The sequence below is a fragment of the Abramis brama genome, assembly GCF_963993115.1.
Source record: "Abramis brama genome assembly, chromosome: 5".
NCBI lineage: Eukaryota > Metazoa > Chordata > Actinopteri > Cypriniformes > Leuciscidae > Abramis > Abramis brama.
The window spans coordinates 11,939,097-11,951,674 of record NC_139967.1 but is presented as its reverse complement, the minus strand read 5'-3'; positions in this window follow the sequence as shown (position 1 = coordinate 11,951,674).

Sequence of the window (12,578 nt, the reverse complement as noted above, 5' to 3'; positions counted from 1 at the left end):
GAGAGAGAGAGATGCGTGCGCGAGTTACCTGTGTGCGTCTCTTCTTTAAAGTCTAACGTTAGCTACAGTCCCCTCGTTGCTTAAGCATATAGCTAACTTAATGATTCTTTAATGGATTTATTAAAATTATTTATGAATGACAGGCAACACTGACAGTGACAAGGCAATCTTTATTTGAATTAATCATGTCATTTATTTATTGTTAATTCTTTGTGCCGCTTTTTGTCATTCAACGTCTTCTCCAAGTCTTCTATTTCGTCTTGTGCCTGGGCCCATTTCTCAAAATTGCCATATTCACCATACAAATTAAACGATATGTAAAAATCATCCATATAGCCAAATAAACGTTTTCATATGTGTCTCTCACTCTGCTTGCAAGTGTAACTGTGTTACTATGGTTACCAATGTTTATAGTAGCGGATTAATTTTGAACTGTAATCAAACTGACTGGAACTACCTGTGCATTAAACGGTTTTACTGCACACCTTCCAGCCAATCAGAATCGAGTATTTAAACAGCCCATGGTATAAAACTATTTAGTAGGTTTAATAGACGACAAATGGCAAAGGTGTTTGTTTTTAAACTGCAGCTCTGAAAAGACAACCTCTGAGTTCGGGCCGAATACCGAGCCCGGAGCCCTCTCCTCGGACAGCGTGCCAAATACGCATTTATTCTATCTGACTTATTTGTAAGTGTGAACTCGTGAATTATAGGCTTAACATGTGAATTCTTGATATTAAAGGATTAGTTCCCTTTCAAATAACCCAGAAAAATACGGGCCCAGGGCCACTCAGTGTAAAATTTTTGTCTTATGTCTGTCAAAATCCTAAGAATGACATCATTTTACTCTTATTCCTAAACTTAAGAATAACAGTGATTCATAAAGGTTCCTAAGTGTTAAGATTAACTCCTAAATTATCCTAAATTATTTAAGAGTGCTGAGAGGTATCCTCATAGCAGTGGCGTAGGTTTGATTTTGAAATTGGTGGGGACAGGGACATCAATATAAATATATTTTAAGTTTTGATCGAAATTATTGCTAAGGATATATCAGTGTCACTGGATATTGGTAGGGACACGTCCCTAGCGTCCCTACTAAATTATACGCCCCTGCCTCATAGATATCATATAGACGAATCCGGCGAAACTACCGGAAGTAAGCGGGCGCCATTACTGAGCTGTTGCTGGGTAGCGTTGCGCCATTGCCTCCTATTGGTTTGGTTACGTCCACTGGAATAAACAGCCCGCGATTTACGACTGTCACTAACGTTACATCTACAACTTTACTATTCTTCCTCTGCAGAGTTATTTGAACAGTATAAGTGTTGTTAATGGTCTGTGAAAATCGCACAGGTCCTTTAAGAACTAACTTATGTATGTATCATCTGGTAGAGTGTGCATTATTTGACCAACCCATACGGAGCTCAGACAATTTTTTTGACCCTCTATAAAATTTTGTTGATCATCGGATGCCAGGCGAAGGAGAAAATACTCTTGAATACATTTAAAACAACCGAAGGGGCGCGTTGGGGCAGTACTCCTAGTAACATTACTGTATTTGCTTGACTGTGACTCTCACTCTGAGAACCAACAACGCTAGCAGTTAGCTGTACCTTACCCTTTCCTTTTGAAATGTGAAAATGAGATAAATAATTGTCACAAATGAAAAACATGAATTCGTTTATTTGATATCATTCATTTATTTATTGTTGCCAAATGGACAGATCTTTTAATAGTTTCCTCGTTAGCTAGCCTAGCCAGCATAGTTATTGCCAAGCTATTTTCATAAATAATCTGTAAGATCGTTTGTACCTTCATCTGTGACTGGAGGCCACTGTCTAACATCATCAACCCAACAAGTCATACTGCCTGGCTGTAGCTGTCATCGAGGGTGCGTTTGCGTTATCACGGAGGTTTGTTTACATACTAGTAACAGCTCAGTAATGGCGTCGCCACAAGATGGCAGCCTACACAGAACGCTCGTCGGATTCGTCTATATAAAGGCTAGATGTCTCGTGCGCGCTGCTGGCCAATGGAGGTCGACGTCCGCACGTGGCGGCCATCTTGCCACAGTGTGCTCGCTCACTCGTTTAATGGTGCATATACTTTTAAATAACCATAACTTGCTCAATTTTCTACCGATTTTCAAACGGTTTGGTTTGTTATAAACGTCAGAGATGTAGTTATGACACTGCATACATATGAATAATTATAACATACATGTTCAAGCATTCGGAATTATAGCCACGTTAATAACGTTTGTAAGAAACCAAACCGTTTGTAAATCCGTCAAGATTTCAGCGAGATAAGAGGATTTGTGTGCGTGCTGATCACTCACCTTAATTCACAGCTTCACTGTGACAAGATGGCCGAACGGTTATGCCGGAAGTGACTGCGCCATAAGACATCTAGCATTTATATATGATATCTATGGGTATCCTAACCTAATTAGGAATAACAAGATGGCAGCAGAGAGGAGAACACACACTTTCCAATGAACAAGTAGCCTAATGTATCGGAGTTAAATGATGACGGAGTTGATCAAACAATAAAAGTTTGGTCATTAAGGTATTCTTTTTGAAACTGATATTTTAATAGTTTCTCCCACTCTACAAATCAAAACTCTAACTGCAGAAATGAAAGTAATAATAAAATTTTAGGCGACTGGAAAAAAATGCAGCAGTGCACCAGCGATGAGCTCATCAGTCCCCAGTAAGCAGGGTCTTAAATAGCACTATTGTGGCACTAACCACACCAAACATACAGTAGTGGAGGAACGAATGCGCACCGCTCTGAAGGGAAGGAAGTTGCGCTATTCCATCTAGCGCAACTTCCTTCCCTTCAGAGCGGTTTTAAACGATATGTACTCAAAAATTTTTTAATAATTTTACCTCATATCTTCTCTTTATAATCATTGGAAGCCGAAATTAAACAAATTTAGATTAATATCACAGCCCTGAAGTGTAACCAGACAAAATTTTTGTTTATTTCTCTTGACCATCGATCGTCACTCATTAAGCGGGGCCTTTCATGTTGTGCACACTGTAGTTCTGTGAGAGAGATTTGTCTCTTTTGGATTACGAATAGCAAAAATGCATCGCAGACAAATGGTTTAATATTATAGCAGAAATGGCTGGCAAGATAGAATTTGCAAGATAACGTCTACAGTATATAGCAATAATAAATAGTAAGTGCATTTTCTTAATTTCTCCAGCACCAACAGCAGAACCGATAGCGTCGAAGGTCTTTCATAATTTAGCACCGGAGCTCATTTAATACCGGGTTTCGGTATGTAAAGTATATAGTCGCACATCAGTAAATTTAAAGTCACAGAGAAAAAGTTTTTTTTAGAAGTTTTAAACTTTTTTCTCTCTTTTTCTCTCACAAACAACACAGCAGATACAGAATTTCAAAGTCTTCATTGGAGGTGCACAAACTTATTCTACAAATCACAAATGAAGAAATTCATATGCTCACATTTAAGCTGCGGTCACACTGGGCTCGACAGTAAGTCTTGTCATGTGGTTGTCATGTTCATGGAGGTCAATGTCTTGCCCGCCGAGCCAGAGCATCACGTCAGTCCTGCTGAGCCTGTGCTTCACGTCAGTCCTGCCGAGCCTGTGCTTCACGTCAGTCCTGCCGAGCCTGCGCTTCACGTCAGTCCTGCCGAGCCTGCGCTTCACGTCAGTCCTGCCGAGCCTGCGCTTCACGTCAGTCCTGCCGAGCCTGCGCTTCACGTCAGTCCTGCCGAGCCTGCGCTTCACGTCAGTCCTGCCGAGCCTGCGCATCACGTCATGCCCGCCGAGCCAGAGACTGTTCACGTCATGCCCGCCGAGCCAGAGACTGTTCACGTCATGCCTGCCGAGCCAGAGACTGTTTACGTCATGCCCGCCGAGCCAGAGACTGTTTAAGTCATGCCCGCCGAGCCAGAAACTTCTCACCTGCTGGTCCCGTCCAGCCCAGAGCTTCCCGAGCCTGAGCTTCACGTCAGTCCTGCCGAGCCTGCACTTCACGTCAGTCCTGCCGAGCCTGCGCATCACATCATGCCCACCGAGCCAGAGACTGTTTACGTCATGCCCGCTGAGCCAGAAACTTCTCACCTGCTGGTCCCATCCAGCACAGAGCTTTCTTCGCCGCTGGTTCTGCCCAGCCCTGAGCCTGTCACCATCCCAGAACCTGAGCACTCAGCAGAGATGGCTGCCGACATGCCTGAACCTGAGCCCTCAGCAAAGATGGCCGCCGCCACGTCGCCTGAGCTCTCAGCAGAGATGGCCGCCGCCACGCCTGAACCTGAGCCCTCAGCAAAGATGGCCGCCGCCACGTCGCCTGAGCTCTCAGCAGAGATGGCCGCCGCCACGCCTGAACCTGAGCCCTCAGCAAAGATGGCCGCCGCCACGTCGCCTGAGCTCTCAGCAGAGATGGCCGCCGCCACGCCTGAACCTGAGCCCTCAGCAAACATGGCCGCCGCCACGTCACCTGAGCCCTCAGCAAAGATGGCCGCCGCCACGCCTGAACCTGAGCCCTCAGCAAACATGGCCGCCGCCACGTCACCTGAGCCCTCAGCAAAGATGGCCGCCGCCACGTCACCTGAGCCCTCAGCAGAGATGGCCGCCGCCACGGTGTCTGTTCCTGAGCCGGTGTCTGTTCCTGAGCCGGTGTCTGTTCCTGAGCCAGTGTCTGTTCCTGAGCCATTTTAAAACATGCAGCTTATTCGTTCAGCTGCATTTCCTTTCCCTGCTCTCCCTCTGTCTCTCTGTCACTCACGCGTCTCTCTCACATACACACACACACACACACAGAGCCCCTCCCCTCCGAAAACGGGATCATCCGAGATCAAAACATATTTCATATTCAGAATACAATGTTGTCAGTGTAGCAAAACCACCTTTCTAGATGCGAAATTAACGTTCCACTATGGAGGCGGAAATAAAGGACTCATTACATTAACAGAGGAGACTAATAAAATAAAACTCAGGAGTAATTACCTTATTTACTCTCTTCTGAGAGTTAGTTACAGTCAGTGTGTTAATGTTGGAGTCCCGACCCGACCTGACCCTTAGCAAACAATCGATTGCGCCTTCTTTAGTAAGTTAACTAATGTTAGTCGCAAGTTTGGGGTAAAATGCAGTTGGGTTGTCGAGGTCAGAACACTAAATAAGCTTTGAATTAAATAATATTATGTCATTTTTAGGGTGTTAAATGTGTGGATTTTGGGTTGGGTTTGTGGATTTTGTGAAGGTGTGAAGCATTTTTGATTAATATTTAATATAATAAAGTTCTGTGTAACGAATTTTTAACGAAGGAATTATTTTGGGATTGGCATTTAAAGACATTCTGAACTATATTGGAGTTAGACAACACGTGTCAAGACCGAATCATTGTCGTAAAGAGAGCTGACCGCACATGCTCCACTTTCATGCAGCTCACACAGGATCTGAACCGCTTATTCGCCATATCTAAAGTATATAAGTATATAAGTATAAGGCCCTACAGGTCAAACAAACACCAAATAGGACGAGCAGTAACACAGAATGCTTGCTGAAGACACAGAAGCTATGCTTTGGGTATACTTTTTAGCTTCCGCGGTACACCGTCACATGTCACTGGGTGACGTTGCGGCATTCAGGATTGGAATAGCTGCACATGTGCTTCAGACGCAATCACGCTGAGGCATTCCCATAGTGTCGTCATCAGACGCAGCGTGAAGTTCCCTCAAAAGAGAACTTCAACACCCATAAAGCACTAGGCATATTGACGTCCAAGGCCACTCCCACCAGTCTACTATGGATACGCTTGTCAGAATCAAATACTGCCTTACTTTAGTAGGAAATAGTTCTTAGTAGCGGTGTAACAATATATCGTGTCACAATATATCGCAATAGAAAAATCTGACAATATGTATCATGAATAGTCACAATCTGTATTGTAGTATAGTTCACCCAAAATGAAAATTACTGTGTGAGAAAAATTCAGGTTTACAGTTTTAGTGTCAGAACTACATTAAACCACTATATAAATGTTGAATATATAATATACAATAATGCAGTAGGGGAATATTTGTGGGTCGTGATAATGCCAAATGTCTTTTGTTACCAGTAAAAAGTGGCCTACATTATTTTAAATATATCTAGTCAGTGACTGAGCAACCGTATTTGTCTAAAATAATTCTGTATTTTCAGCTTCATTTCCACCCCCAATACATTTTAGCATTTTAATCAACAGTCAATTTTTTTGTTAACCTTTTACCATATGTCTTGGAGTATCGCAATAATATCATATCTAATTCAGTATTGTGATATGTATCGAATCATGACATGAGGGTATCGTTATACCCCTACTTCTTAGCAAACTTTTAGTCAACTTGTATTGTTCCCAGGTGCAAGAATTCAAAGAGTAAACATTTAGGGGGAGTGGGTTACTTTTGGTTTCCAGTGAAGGATCCAGCGCATTGTAGGCAGTGGCTAAAGGCGGCAAAGAATTGTAAATATGAAGAGAACACCATGACGATCAGTCTGAAAAACAATAGGTTACTATCGTAACCCCGGTTCTCTGAAACATCGAGTGGAGAGATCCACCTATGGGAAGGGCATCCGTACCTGACCTCTGCAGAAGCATCCAATTGCACCAAGTCTGGCTAGACAGACAGAAGCGCGCAGCCAATGCCAGGTGAGGCCACACCCCCTCACCTACGGGCATATAACAGCTGGGCGCGCTGCTATTCCTCAGTAAGTATATTCGCTTCTCGTGCGGCAAGCGGGGCAAAGCTGGTGGATCTCTCCACTCAATGTTTCAGAGAACCGGGGTTACAATAGTAACCTATTGTTCTCTTTCATCATCTCATGTTCGAGATCCACCTATGGGAGAGACATGGACAGCTACCATACAATACACTCACAGTGAGGTTCCGAAAGCCAGAGAAGGACGGTCACCTCGGGGAGGCGGTGCCTGACACATCCATTAATCATGAACCTGCAAAGGTGACGCCACACCTAACTGCTGTGGACAAGCAGGACATGAAACATGCATGAGACACATACATGATAGTAACCCCAACCCACCAAGACACATAAACTATACCCAAGAAGGGAAGTAAATGTTTGGTGACAGGAATGAACATGGCCAGCCTGCCCATTCACTCTTATTGGTCTTTACCCAACAGGGTTACAGGGAAGAGCTAAGAAGACCCCACTCCTAAAACCGAATGTGCTACCGAGGTTCTGGTGACATCCAGCCGGTAGTAACGCACAAAGGTATGAGGAGAAGCCCAACTGGCAGCGGAGCAGATGTCCTGCAGTGACACTCCCCTAAACAAAGCCCAAGAGGTGGCTAAGCCCCTTGTGGAATGAGCTCTGATGCCCCTTGGGGGCTGCACTCCCTTTGCTTCATAAGCCATAGTTATAGCGTCCACAACCCAATGTGAGAGGCGCTGCTTCGATATGGGACTCCCTCTGTGCAGGGGGGCCCATGAAACAAAGAGCTGGTCGCTCTTCCGGAAAGTGCTGGTCCTGGTCATATATGCCTGTAAAGCACGGACTGGACACAGAGCATTCAGCCTCTGATCCTCTAGAGAGGTTAAAGGTCGAGGGTGAAAGGCGCCGCGGCTCGGCGTATAACAGAGGAATTATCTCCAACAGCCATAGTGCTTTGGGCCACCTGGGTGCTATCAGAATGAGAGACAGGCCCCGCTCTCTCACCCTGGCCAATGTGGGAATTATCAGGCACAGGGGAGGAAAAGCATACAGGAGCACTCTGGGCCATGGGTGGGCCAGTGCGTCTACCCCGAGGGGCGCGTCCATGTCCCTTAGAGAGAAGAACATAGGACAATGGTAGTTTTCGCGCGAGGTGAATAGATCTACGCTCGCCCGTCCGAATCTCATCCATAGCATTTCCACTATCTGCGGGTGAAGACGCCAATCCCCGTAGATTGGGTTTCCCCTTGATAGCAGATCCGCGCCTCTGTTCAGAATGCCCGGAACATGAGTTGCGCGTAACGACAGGAAAACCCGTCTGCTCCACACCAAAAGCTTGTAAGCTAGTGCGCGAAGTTTCGACGAGCGCATGCCGCCCTGACGGTTGATATAAGCCACAGCCGTGGTATTGTCGCACCGTACTAGAACGTGATGTCCCTGCAGGCGGGGCAGAAAAAGATTCAGAGCTTTCCAAATGGTTAAAAGCTCTAAATAGTTTATGTGCGCTGAACGTAGTCTGTTTGGCCACAGACCGTTCACCGTTCTGCCCTCCCAGTGGCGCAAGGCTGCCGAGCAGGCGCGTGTCACTGTTACCGAGCGGCAAAGGTCGCGAATCGGGCTGAAATGTAGTGACAAAACCCATTTCATGAACGCCCTCATCCTCAGGAGTCCCAACGGCACAACCTGGGTGGATGAAGCCATGAGACCCTGCAGCCTGAGACACGTGCGATATTGTACTTTCGCCCCTTCTCTGAACTGCGACAGACAGTTCATCAGAGAGCGAAGACCGAGTTCAACTCCAAGCCCAGGAAAATGACATTCTGACTGGGCGTGAAATTGCTCTTGCTCACATTCACTTGGAACCCGAGCGATGTGATGTGCGCGAGCGCACGGCCGGTGTCCTGTAACACCTTCTCCTTTGATTCGGCTATGATGAGCCAATCGTCTATGTAAGTCAGGATTCTCAGACCTGATATTCTCAGAGGTGCTAAGCCCGCCTCCGCGCACAGACAGAAAGACCGGGGACTCAAACTGAGTCCAAAGAGAAGAACTGTGAATTTGTAACATATGCCCTGGTAGGCGAAACGAAGAAACTTCCTGTGCGGAGGATAGATGCTTATGTGAAAGAAAGCATCTTTCAGATCGACTGATGTGAACCAGTCGTTCTGTTTTATGGTACGGGCGAGTGCGCCTTGTGTCAGCATTCTGAAATTGTATTTCCTCAGATGTTTGTTCAACACTCGAAGGTCCAAGATAGGGCGGAGAGAGCAGCCTTTTTTCGGGACCAGAAAATAACGTGAATAAAAACCCTGGTTCATCAGATTGGGGGGTACCACCTGAATCGCTCCCTTGTTCAGGAGAGATGAAATCTCCCCTTTCAGAATGTGTGAGGCGTTCTCTTCCTATTTTCTATTTTGTGAGAAAATAGAATGCCGTTGAAATGTGGGGGTTTTACTGCGAATTGCAATCTGTAACCCTGCATTACTGTACGCATCACCCACTCGGGAGCCGAAACAGTTCGCCAAGCCGCTTCATGACTCGCGAGTGCTCCCGCTCGGGCCAGAGCGGAGCTGTGTGAGACCAACAGGTTTATTTGTGATGCAATGGCACCATCTAGTGGGCACACTGGAGGCGACATGCAGGGGTTCGGAGGGATTTCCTCTCTCTGCGGTGAGATCAGTTCTCTCTGCGGAGAGAGGTTTTCTCTCCGAAACGAATTCATTCGATTCGTATTTTTTTGTGTTTTGTGTGTTTTGTGTTGGGCAAACACTGGGGCCGAAGCCTTTATTGAGAGAGTGAGGGGAACAGAATGTGGCCAGTGTGGTGTCACTGTGCTTAAACTTTCCCTCACAAAGGGCCCCCTGAACGTGGGGGGAAAACACACATTTCCTGAACACACGAGCTGGGCAGTCTCGACAGGCGGTGAGCTGACCCATCCGCGGGACCCCCTGAGTCTTTTGGACGGGGGTCCTAGAAGAGGAGGGGAGTCCGAAGGGCTCGCGGCCCGTGAACATGGACTCGATGCCCCCATCGGCTGAACATCAGGCAGGCCGCTTGCGTTTCGAGTCGGTGGGGTTGGGATTCGCAGGTCTCCCAGCCGCGGCGGGAGCGGGCTTACCCCAGTGCTTGTTTGTAGGTGCTGGGTTATGTTGCCGTGGCGGTGGTTTGTTGCGGGGCTTTTCCTTGCCCTGATGAAACTGTCGTCCTGTGGCCGGTGGTTTAGGCAAACGCACAGGGGGCGCCTGGCGTGGGACCGCCTTCCTGGGAAGGCAAAGCTTGAAAGCCTCATCCTCCTTCTTCTTATCGTCACACCATTGTTGCATCAATGCGACGGTGGGGCCGAAGAGAGCCCGGCCGGGCTCCACCGGCGCGCCCGCGATGCGCCGCTTCTCGCTGTCAGGGAGTCCCGACAGGTTCAGCCAGAGCGCGCGCTCTCCCACCACGGAAAGCGCCGTGGAGCGCCCGCAAGCTTGGACAGCCTGCCGAGCGTTACGGAGGACGAGGTCGTTCACCGTAAGGATCTCCTTCCAGAGGGTCTCAGAAGGATTTCCCTTTTCCAACTGTTGCCCTAATTCCTCGAGGATCTCCGCCTGGTAGGCGGAGAGAAGCGAAGAAACATTAAGGGCCCTGAAAGCCACGGCCAAGGACTTATAAGCTGCCTGGTGAACGGAGGCAGCAAAACGGTCCATCTTGTTAGGCAAGACCGGCTTAGGGGGAGCGAGCAGCCCGCCCTGAGCGGGGTTAAGGTGCCTGGCGATGGAAGGCTCAACGGCGGGAGGTTCGCCCATACCGTGCGCTGCCATGCCCTTCACCTCGAGTCCCGTGAGACCGTGTCTGAAGTCGAGCGGGTCGCTCCAATAATTTTTCATGTGCTTCGTGCACACCGGGAGGATGGGGAAAAGTTGTTTCCTCGGGCCGGGAGGGGGTCCCAGCACTTTCCCATCATATATATCCCTCTCCTGGTCGGTGGCTCTCTGTGGCGCCGACCATTCAATGTTGAGACGAGCGGCCGCTCGCTCACACACTTCCAGGAGGATGGCTTGAGGCAAAGCCGCGTGGGCGGTAGCCTGGGGAACACCAGAGGGCGGGATGGCCTCCTCGTCCTCTGAAACCCCAAGAATGGCCGCATCCTCCTCTTCGCCAGAATCGTCCTCTTCGGGGAAGGCGGGATTGGGCTGGTCAGCCCAGACGAGAGACGTTGCGCCCCGGGAGGCCCCCGGTAGCGCGTCGTCATCACCGTGTCCCCCGTCTGAGTCAGAAGGGCTGAGCCAGTTTTAAGGTGGTACTGTGTCACTGCCACCTTAAAACGGCGTTTAAGCAGCTTCCTAGGCAGCATGAGGCAGAAACTGCAATTCTCCGGGTTCTCCAGGGCTTCTCGAGCGTGCTTAGAACCCAAACAGACACCGCAAAGCTGATGAAGATCCTTAGCTGCGATAAGGGCATCACACGCGGCCGGGCAGGCCCGTGAAAGGCTATCCCCTGGAGAGGCTGCAGGCTTGGACAGTGACATACCAGCGAAGAAATCAGAGAAATCCGTGGCGGGCAGCCGTGAGGAGAAACGGTGAAAATAGCGAGAGCGTGGGCGGCTCCGAATGCAAAGCAGCAGCAGTTGAAAAATAAACAACTGTCACGTCCGGCGGAGGCTGATCTGGCCGATATGTCCTCCTGAAGACACGAGGTGAGCAGTGTAAAAATCAACCGACCTGTGAGATGCAGAGATCGCGAGAAGCGAATGTCAACTGAGGAATAGCAGCGCGCCCAGCTGTTATATGCCCGTAGGTGAGGGGGTGTGGCCTCACCTGGCATTGGCTGCGCGCTTCTGTCTGTCTAGCCAGACTTGGTGCAATTGGATGCTTCTGCAGAGGTCAGGTACGGATGCCCTTCCCATAGGTGGATCTCGAACACGAGATGATGAAAGAGAACCTCTGAGTTTGTCGTCAACATTTCAAACTGGATGACCACGAAAACTGTGTTTTTGGCCAAACCAAGGGGAAAACTGAAAGGAACTGCCATTCTTGTCAGTTTCATCCAATCCCTTGAAGCAAAACGTCGTTGCCATCACGTACAGGTAAGAAAGCTGTTGCAAAAGTATTACATTTTTACAATAAAGCTGTTTAAAGAGTCAACATAGGCCTACAATACTGTTTTCAGTGATAAACATACCCTTACAATAACTGTTCTGTTAATAACCCTCTGTCGATCCGACTGTCTGTGGTCGGGGATATGAATGCGGAAGTATAATCTTTCCATGAAAGCACTGGAGAATACAAAAGTCTGCCGGATGATGCGTTTTTGGTGACAAATAAATGTGAATTTCTTGGTCCAGGTAGCATGGAGAATGAGCAAACATTGTTCATTTACATATACACCGTCATTGTAACAATATAAAGGCCCAGACAACATTTGTATATGGGGCCCATATGGGTCTGAAATGGGTCCCACTTAGGATTGTCCGCTGGTTCCATAATGGCTCCATGTTAATTGCCCAGATGGATTTCATGTAGGATTGCTCTTGGTACTAGGAGGGACCCAAGTGTAGTGATGTGTCGTTCGCAAACGAGCTGGTTCTAAGAGCCGCTTCTTTGTAGAGAATTTGAAGAGCCGACTCCCGTTCGGGGAGAGCCGAATCATCAACCACAGGGACTTTTTTTTAATGGGCACACCATGCGGCCAATCACATGGGTGGACAGACTTGGATCATACCATTATGTGAAAGAAGGAAGGGGGACACATGCTCCGAAGATAGCGAGTGTAGTGGTACAGGCCAGGTACAGGTACATAGAGCGACAGAGAGAGGTGGGGGAGCTGAATTTAAATGCAAGCGCGTTGGGAGAAAGTGAAGAAATGAGCGAAAACCGAAAAAGAAGCAGCATCTGGCTGCATTTCAAT